The sequence below is a fragment of the Bufo bufo genome, chromosome 1 (assembly GCF_905171765.1).
Source record: "Bufo bufo chromosome 1, aBufBuf1.1, whole genome shotgun sequence".
NCBI lineage: Eukaryota > Metazoa > Chordata > Amphibia > Anura > Bufonidae > Bufo > Bufo bufo.
This window is the reverse complement of record NC_053389.1, coordinates 829,757,065-829,766,617: the sequence shown is the minus strand read 5'-3', so window position 1 is coordinate 829,766,617 and position 9,553 is coordinate 829,757,065. Positions and strand designations below refer to the sequence as shown.

At 48.4% G+C, this 9,553-nt stretch overlaps 1 long non-coding RNA gene across 1 annotated transcript; it reads right to left on the bottom strand.

The window, feature by feature from the left end:
• Nucleotides 1-2,392: 2,392 nt before the first annotated feature.
• LOC120986642 lies at nt 2,393-9,553 on the bottom strand. Its single transcript, XR_005775717.1, has 3 exons — nt 9,527-9,553; nt 8,943-8,952; nt 2,393-2,510 (listed from the first exon to the last, which is right to left on the bottom strand). It is a non-coding gene; the product is annotated as an uncharacterized LOC120986642 (long non-coding RNA).

The following is a 9,553-nucleotide window of genomic DNA, read 5'->3' as shown; positions in this document are numbered from 1 at the left end:
GGCACACCAGTAATGACAGATTTAGCTGAATATAAATGTGAGGCCTATTTTTTAGGCGCTGTGTGACAGGTATACGTTTAATCACAGAATTAGACTTGTATCTGCACGCTAGCGTGTGTGTCAAGTTTTTCAGAATGACCCTATCAGCACCTTGAATCTAATATACCCTTTTAGGGATAGATTTAAATTAGGCCTGATACAGCAGAAACCACTAATTTTGAGAATGGCAAATTTGGGAATAGTTTTTCAACCCAGAACAAAAACTGTGCTTTTACGGTCACTAAAAATAACTTGACCAGCTAAAACAGTACTGATTTGGAGGAATAGAAATGTCAGGCCTATTTTTTAGGCGCTGGGTGACAGGCTCAACTTGCCCCTGATGTAGTATATGGCCAAAAAATAACCACACTATTGATGGTTAAATGCACTTGGGTGACACAGGCTCAGCCTGCACCTGATGTAGTATATGGCCAAAAAATAACCACACTATTGATGGTTAAATGCACTTGATGAAAGCTTGACCCTGATGTAGGATATAGCAAAAAATAACCACACTATTGATGGTTAAATGCACTTGGGTGACACAGGCTCAGCCTGCACCTGATGTAGTATATGGCCAAAAAATAACCACACTATTGATGGTTAAATGCACTTGGGTGACACAGGCTCAGCCTGCACCTGATGTACGATAGAGCAAAAAATAAACACACTATTGATGTTAAATGCACTTGGTGGTAGCTTGTGCTGGCGCACCACAAGCCACAAAATGGCCGCCGATCACCCCAGAAAAAAGTGATATAAAAACGCTCTGGGCAGCCAAAAAAAAGTGAGCAATTCAATATCAGCACTTCAATGATCCACAGCTGGAGATCGATCACTGAATGAAGTCTTTTGGAGGAGTTAATCTGCCTAATCTCGCCTTAACGTCGCAGCAGCAACCTCTCCCTACGCTTGTATCAGCAGAGTGACGTGCAGCACTACGTGACCCAAGCTTATATAGAGGCTGGGTCACATGCTGCACTGGCCAATCACAGCCATGCCAATAGTAGGCAAGGCTGTGATGGTCTCTTGGGGCAAGTAGTATGACGCTTGTTGATTGGCTGCTTTGCAGCCTTTCAAAAAGCGCCAAGAAAGCGCCCGAACACCGAACCCGAACCCGGACTTTTACGAAAATGTTCGGGTTCGGGTCCGTGTCACGGACACCCCAAAATTCGGTACGAACCCGAACTATACAGTTCGGGTTCGCTCATCCCTAGTCTTGACTAAAAACTACTTTTTATTCCAGGACGACTTCTTTGTTCAGTTGCGTGGGACAGCGATGGGGTCCAACGTGGCGCCCATCTATGCTAACATCTATATGGCCCACCTTGAGGAGTCGTCCATTTATGGCAGCCACCACTTCAGACATGTTCTTGGGTGGTGGCGCTATATTGACGATATCTTCTTGGTGTGGACGGGCGACACGTTGGGCCTCCTCGCGTTCCACGCATACCTCAACGAAGTCGACCCGACTGTGAAATTTACCGTGGTCCATTCCACGGATAGATTGCAGTTCCTCGATACGGATGTCCGGATCATGGGACGAGGTTTGAGTACAGATTTATTTGTGAAACCTACTGACAGGAATACTCTGTTGCGATATGATAGTCATCACCCTCGTTCCATGATCCGGTCCTTGCCTTTCAGCCAGTTCCTCCGTGTTCAGCGGATAGTCAAGGATGGACAAACGAGACACATAAGATTTAATGAAATGGGCCACAAATTTGCCACACGTGGATATCCCAAAAAATTGGTCAAGGAAACCATTATGAGAGTGGAGAATCACTCCACTGACATTAAGCCTAAGGTTGCCCCCAAAAATCCACGCATTCCCTTCATCTCCCATATTTCCAAATTGCTACTATCATTCGGAAACATTGGAGTTTGATAGGGAATAGCTTTCCTCAGATTGTAGAATTCAATACACCCCCTCTGTTTTCCTATCGGAGAGGGCGAAATTTGGGAGATTGATTGGTAAAAGCGGATGTGGTTATTGCCAAGACAAGTGTGAGAGCAATGTGCGGCTCCACTCGCACTGGGTGTTATCCTTGCTATCATTGCATAAACTGCAAACTTATGATCAAAGGAGATAAATTTTTCAATCCGGCCACCAATGGAGTGATTAAAATCACTCAATTTCTTACTTGTGACTCATCCTACGTGGTCTACCAGCTGATCTGTCCCTGTGGTAAGTGGTATGTTGGTGAGACCACGTGGGATGTAAAGACACGGCTCAACCAGCACCGTTATTCCATTAGGAAGGAGAAAATGGATTTGCCTGTGTCTAAACATTTTAAAGATGCAGGACACACACAGAATGATCTGAGATTACGCATTTTGGAACAGATAGAATTGGGGAGACGGGGGGGAGATAGACAAGCTCTCCTCAAAAAACGTGAGTTATACTGGATATATACTTTAAAGACTTTAAAACCCAACGGGTTAAATGTTGATTTTAGGGTTGATTAGTACTGTCTTATTCCGTTAATCACTTGATCCGTATTCCCATCTGTATGGTGATTGCACATGTACACATACTAAAGCGTGTAACCAAGGGTAATTTTTCATGAGAATTTTACTAAAATTTTCTCTCTTTTTGTTTTTAGATTCCAAATACTCTCAAGGTCATGACTGAGGTGCTGTATGATGCGAAGTCTATTGCGGTTCTAGTTGGCTACCCATATTATGTACTTTGTATTCACACCATGATGTTTGGACTGCTGCTACAACATTAATGCAGAATTTTTTCCATCCTGTGCTAGGTGTCCGCCCATACAGTCTTTATATCTTTAATAAATATTTTTTAAGGAACTTGGATTATCCATATTATTTCTATATACAGTTATGGCTTAGAGACTGAAATGCATTGGTGATAGAGTGATGCACCCCTATGTGGGATTAGTGGCGGTTCGTGGGGTCATCCTGGCGACACCAACTTCTCTCCTATTCTAACACTGATAGATCATTAACATGACCTGTCAGTGTTGGGTAACATTCTTCCTTCACCGTCTGTATTGTCTCCCTATAGCCGCTACAATGGGTTGATAAGACGCTGAATCTAGTGATCATATATGTATCCTCATGTAGGTCGCGGGTTGGCAGTGTCCTAGACCCAGTTATTAATATAAAATCCTTTCATAAACTATATTTTTATAATCCTGCTCCTCATATTCATTTAGTTATTCATGTATATAACTACGATTACGTAGTGACTGATGGGCGGCCCCTACTACGGTCCGGACATGCGCATATCACTTTTGAGGCTGTCTTGGACATCTTGGTTGTGGTTGCCAGTCAGTCCCCAGGCGCCGAAAAAAACGCGATACTTGTCCCTCTCGCGCATGCGCGGTTAGTGAATGGAAACGCCGCTGAGCACACTATTCAAGTTACATACAGTCACCCAGCTGACAGTGAGTGTTTTTAATTTCATGTGATTAATATATTCACCTGCACTTGTTTAGATCTTTTTCACATAATGTAAAGGATGTTGTAGTAATGATTCATCATTTATATGCACTATACTTGCCAGATTGTGGCAGTCATTTATATGTATTTATGTAACTGTATGTATCACTATATTTATTGTTTTTGATTGTATTTTATTAATTGATGTTAATTTTTAGTTGATCAATGTCCTTATATAAAGCACGCTTGTAACACATGTGCACTAGGCTTGATAAAGACAGCAATAAGCTGTTGAAACGTCGCTTGACTTTGGGTCAATAAACTACACGTTTTCTTTGCTAATCTGGAGTGCTGCTGGCTGTTTTTCCATTTTTAGTTCATTGGACCTAGGTGCTCACTGGCCGGACGTGCACCCCTCGCATTTATAGTGTGCTGCATCCTCGTTTTTCAAGGTTTATATATATATATATATATATATATACATTATCTGGTCCTTGCATCCCTGTGATGAACTCTCTGGTGAAACATCCAGGACACCAGCGATGTCACTCCGGGCGGAGCCGACTGTCCGGTCCATAGTGGAGCGCATGATGCAGCCGAGATCCCCGTCGATAGGTGCTGTGCGTTCCACTGTGGAACGCACCAAGATCCTCCCCGGAAGTTGCTATGCGTTCCACTGTGGAACACACAGGAAGTTACATTACAGGCCGCTTACTGGAAGTGGCCGTGCGTTCCACACTGGAACGCATGGCGATCCGGCCAGTTTCAGGCCCCTGATCTTGGCTTTATGCCAGAATATAAAGGAAAAAAAGTATAATCGACTAAGATAGGTTATTATTGTATAGTAGGGAGGTGGTTCTTAGGTTTATTATAATCATGGATTCAACTAATATTGGATAAACTTCTACTTCCGGTTTCGTGCCCACCTCCCCTGGGACGCCACCCCCATGTGCTTTTTTTATCTTATTTAAGCGTCCATTAAAGGGGAAGTACACACAGAGGGACTATCTCCTCCTGAAGTACTGGAGACCTCTGTCCAAAAAAACCTGAAGGTAAAGTTGAGACACGTTAGTATAGTGCTGGTGTTACGCTGAGCGCTCCGGGTCCCCTGCTGGCCTCGGAGCGCTCACAGCGTATGCCCCCAGGCAGCACTCCAGCGTCTCGGCGTGTGCGTCCTCGCTCTCTAGGGCGCGCGCGCGCCGGGACTCTTAGATTCAAAGGACCAGTGCACCAGTGATTGATGCCTGGTCCAAAGGGGTTATTAAGGGTTAAAGTTGTGAAAGGCAGTGCTGACTTAATTAGGCTGCACCTGTGCACTGCCCATTTATACCTTCTGCCGGATCTTTGTGCCTTGTGCCTCAGAGAAAGCGTTCCCTACGGTGTTAGTTTGCCTTACCTGTTGCCGTACCCGTTGCTACCGTCCACTCGCCTTTGAACCTTTGCCGCCTGCCCTGACCGCTGCTACGTCCGACTACGCTCTTACCTTCTCCCTGTGTACCAATCCTTATCAGCTGCCAGAGAGGTCGAGTTGTTATTAGGGAACACGACCTGGTAGTTACCGCCGCGGCAAATCCATCCCGCCTTGCGGCTGGCTCTGGTGAAGACCAGTAACTGCTTAGAACCGGTCCTCTAGTACAACCCGCACCATCGCCTCTCTGGTCCAGAGGATTCACTACCTGTCCTGCCGGTTCGTGACAGTAAGATCCGGCCATGAATCCCGCTGATGTTCCCCTGCCAAGCCTGGAGGACCTCACCACCATTGTGGCCCAGCAGGGTCAACAGCTGGCCCAGTTGACCGCTATGTTGCAGCAGCTCTTGCCTTTTCTGCAACAGCCAGCTCCTCCGTCTGCTCCTGCTGCATCACCTCCGCCTGCCGTTACCACCAGTTCCAGAATCCGTTTGTCCTTACCAGACAAATATGACGGAGATCCCAAGCAGTGCCGTGGGTTCTTGTCGCAGTGCTCTCTCCACCTCGAGCTTCTGTCCGACCAGTTTCCTTCTGAGCGAGCCAAGGTAGCCTTTATTCTCAGTTTACTCTCCGGGAAGGCCCTGGCCTGGGCTACACCACTATGGGACCACGCTGATCCTGCCACCGCTTCCGTCCAGAGCTTCTGCCTAGAGTTCCGGAATGTTTTTGAGGAACCTGCCCGGGTTACCTCCGCAGAGACTGCCTTACTAAATTTGACCCAAGGAGGTTCTTCCGTGGGTGACTATGCCATTCAGTTCCGCACCCTGGCCTCTGAGCTGAACTGGAACAATGAAGCCCTTTGCGCCACCTTCAAGAAAGGACTTAACAGTGAAGTAAAGGACGTTCTGGCTGCACGTGAGCTTCCTTCCACTCTTAGTGACCTCATCTTGCTGGCCACTAGGATAGACAAACGTTTCGCCGAAAGACAAGAGGAACTCCTCCTTGAAAAGTAAAAAGCTCGTCCTAGACGCTTTCCTCGTCTGGCTCCCGTTTTTCCGCATCCCCCTCAACCCGCTACTGGGTTTTCCGCCGTGGAAGCCATGCAGGTGGATCGATCACGCTTGACTCCGCAAGAACGAAGCCGCCGCAGAAACGAGAACCTGTGTCTGTACTGTGCCAGTACCGAGCACTTCCTTAGAGATTGTCCTCTCCGTCCACCGCGTTCGGGAAACGCTCGCACCTAGTAAGTGTGGGAGAGGCGTTGCTAGGTGTGGATTCCTTCTCTCCACGTCTCATCATACCCGTTCAGTTGATCATCTCTTCCAAGTCCTCTTTCTCCGCAGCCGCCTTCTTGGATTCCGGTTCAGCTGGCAACTTCATTCACGCCTCCTTGTTTGACAAGTACCGTATTCCATTAATCCATCTACCCAAGCCATTTTTCATTTCTAATGTTAACGGTGAGAGACTCTCAGCCACCGTGCAGTTCCGTACCCAACCTCTGCAGATGGACATCGTAATATTTCATACCGAGACTTTAGAATTCTTTGTCCTTCCCTTCTGTTCCTCCGAACTCCTCCTGGGTCTGCCGTGGCTTCAACGTCATAGCCCTGTCCTGAATTGGTCCACCGGTGAGATCCTGCGTTGGGGCTCCTCCTGTTCGGACCGCTGTCTCAAGCCTGCTCTGGTCAAACAGAACCCGCAAGTCTCTCCGCCTTCTGGGCTGCCCAAGCCATACCATTCCTTCACGGATGTCTTCTGCAAGAAACAAGCTGAGGTTCTTCCTCCTCACCGATCCTATGATTGCCCGATCGATCTGATACTCGGTTCTACTCCTCCTCGGGGCAGAATTTATCCTCTCTCACCTCCTGAGACTCTTGCCATGTCCGACTATGTACGTGAGAACCTACAGAGAGGATTCATAAGAAAATCTTCTTCTCCTGCTGGGGCCGTTTTTTTCTTCGTGACCAAAAAAGACGGCTCCCTCCGCCCCTGCATTGACTACAGAGGTCTTAATAAAATTACCATCAAGAACCGTTACCCTCTGCCTCTAATCTCTGAGCTATTTGATCGTCTCCGAGGGGCCTATAATCTGATCCGTATCCGTGAGGGGGACGAATGGAAGACCGCCTTTAACACAAGGGACGGCCATTTCGAGTATTTGGTGATGCCCTTCGGCCTCTGCAACGCACCTGCTGTCTTCCAGGAATTCGTCAATGATATTTTCAGGGACTTACTTTACACCTGCGTGGTCGTATACCTGGATGATATCCTCATCTTTTCCTCCAATTTGGATCTACACCGGGTCCATGTGCAACAAGTTCTTACTCGTCTTAGGAGAAATCGCCTGTACGCTAAACTTGAAAAATGTCTTTTTGAACGGACCTCCCTGCCTTTCCTGGGTTACATTATCTCAGCCCAAGGACTTCAAATGGACCCAGCCAAACTCTCGGCGGTTCTGGATTGTCCACGTCCCTCTGGTCTCCGAGCCATACAAAGATTTCTGGGCTTTGCGAATTACTACAGGCAATTCATCCCTCACTTTTCCACTCTGGTAGCTCCTATCGTGGCCCTCACTAGAAAAGGGGCTAACCCCAAATCCTGGCCTTCCCAAGCCGAGGAAGCCTTCCAGTCCCTGAAATCCGCCTTTGCCTCTGCACCCGTTCTCTCTAGACCAGATTCCACCAAGCCCTTCTCTCTTGAAGTGGATGCCTCCTCGGTGGGAGCCGGAGCTGTCCTCACCCAGAAGTCTTCCCGGGGCAAGACTTCAACTTGTGGCTTCTTTTCTAAAACATTCTCTTCCGCAGAGAGAAATTACTCCATTGGGGACAGGGAACTGCTGGCTATTAAATTGGCACTGGAGGAATGGAGACATTTACTCGAGGGCGCCACACATCCTGTGTACATCTTCACGGACCACAAGAACCTGGCTTATCTCCAGTCTGCTCAGAGATTAAATCCCCGTCAGGCTCGTTGGTCTCTGTTCTTCGCCCGCTTTAACTTTGAGATCCATTTCCGTCCGGCTTGTAAGAACATTAGGGCAGATGCTCTGTCTCGCTCCTCTGATGTGGTGGGCAATGAGTTAACACCTCGATATATTATCGCTCCAGAACGCCTTATTACAGTCGCTCCCGTGGACCTGCGCCTTCTTCCTCCTGGCAAATCCTACTTACCTCCACGTCAGCGGCTGCGAATTCTCAAGTGGGGCCACGCCTCCCCTTTTGCCGGTCATCCAGGGGTGCTAAAGTCTCTCCAACTAATCTCCCAAAGGTACTGGTGGCCTTCTCTGGAGAAAGATGTCTCGGACTTCGTCCAGGCCTGTACGATTTGCGCCCGGGATAAATCGCCTCACCAGAAACCAGCGGGTCTTCTCTTGCCTCTACCTGTTCCTGAAGTTCCCTGGTCTCACATCGCCATGGACTTTATTACAGATCTTCCCTCCTCCCATGGCAAGTACGTTATTTGGGTCGTGGTGGATCGCTTCTCCAAGATGGCTCACTTTGTACCTCTGCCCGGTCTACCCTCTGCACCCATGTTGGCCAAACAATTTTTCCAACACATCTTCCGTCTCCATGGCCTTCCCAAACATATTGTCTCGGATCGTGGGGTACAATTAGTCTCCAAATTCTGGAGGGCTCTATGTGCTCAGCTCGGGATCAAATTGAACTTTTCTTCTTCGTACCATCCTCAGTCTAACGGCCAAATAGAACGGGTGAACCAGATTTTGGGTGACTACCTGGTTCACTTTGTATCCTCACGCCATGACGACTGGGCTGATCTACTTCCCTGGGCGGAGTTCTCCTACAACTACAAACAATCCTCTGCCTCTAACAAGTCTCCTTTCCTTGTAGTTTTTGGCCGTCATCCTCTTCCACCTCTGCCGCAGTCTCCCACTCCTTCTTCTGTACCTGCCATTGACAGTCTTGTACAGGATTTTTCCTCCATCTGGCAAGAAACCCACGCTGCTCTCCTCAGGGCTTCCGCCCGTATGAAGGTTCAAGCTGACAAGAGACGCAGATCTCCACCGGAATTTCGTCCGGGTGACAAGGTGTGGCTCTCCTCTAGGTAAATCCAATTTAGGGTCCCAAGTTACAAGTTGGGCCCTCGTTTCTTGGGACCCTATAAAATCAAGAGTCGTATCAGCTCCATCTTCCTCCCTCCCTCCGAATCCATAACTCCTTCCATGTCTCCCTTCTTAAACCTGCTGTCTTTAACCGTTTTTCTCCCAAGCTTGTTTCTCCCACCCCTGTCGCTGGTACCTCCGATATATTCTCTGTCAAGGAGATCTTGGCGACCAAGATCTCCCGGGGGAAAAGATTTTTTTTGGTCGACTGGGAGGGCTGCGGTCCTGAGGAGAGGTCATGGGAGCCGGAGGAGAACATCCTGGACCGCAGTCTCATCCGCAAGTTCTTCGGTACCAAAAACGGAGGGAGACCAAAGGAGGGGGGTACTGTTACGCTGAGCGCTCCGGGTCCCCTGCTGGCCTCGGAGCGCTCACAGCGTATGCCCCCAGGCAGCACTCCAGCGTCTCGGCATGTGCGTCCTCGCTCTCTAGGGCGCGCGCGCGCCGGGACTCTTAGATTCAAAGGACCAGTGCACCAGTGATTGGTGCCTGGTCCAAAGGGGTTATTAAGGGTTAAGGTTGTGAGAGGCAGTGCTGACTTAATTAGGCTGCACCTGTGCACTGCCCATTTATACCTTCTC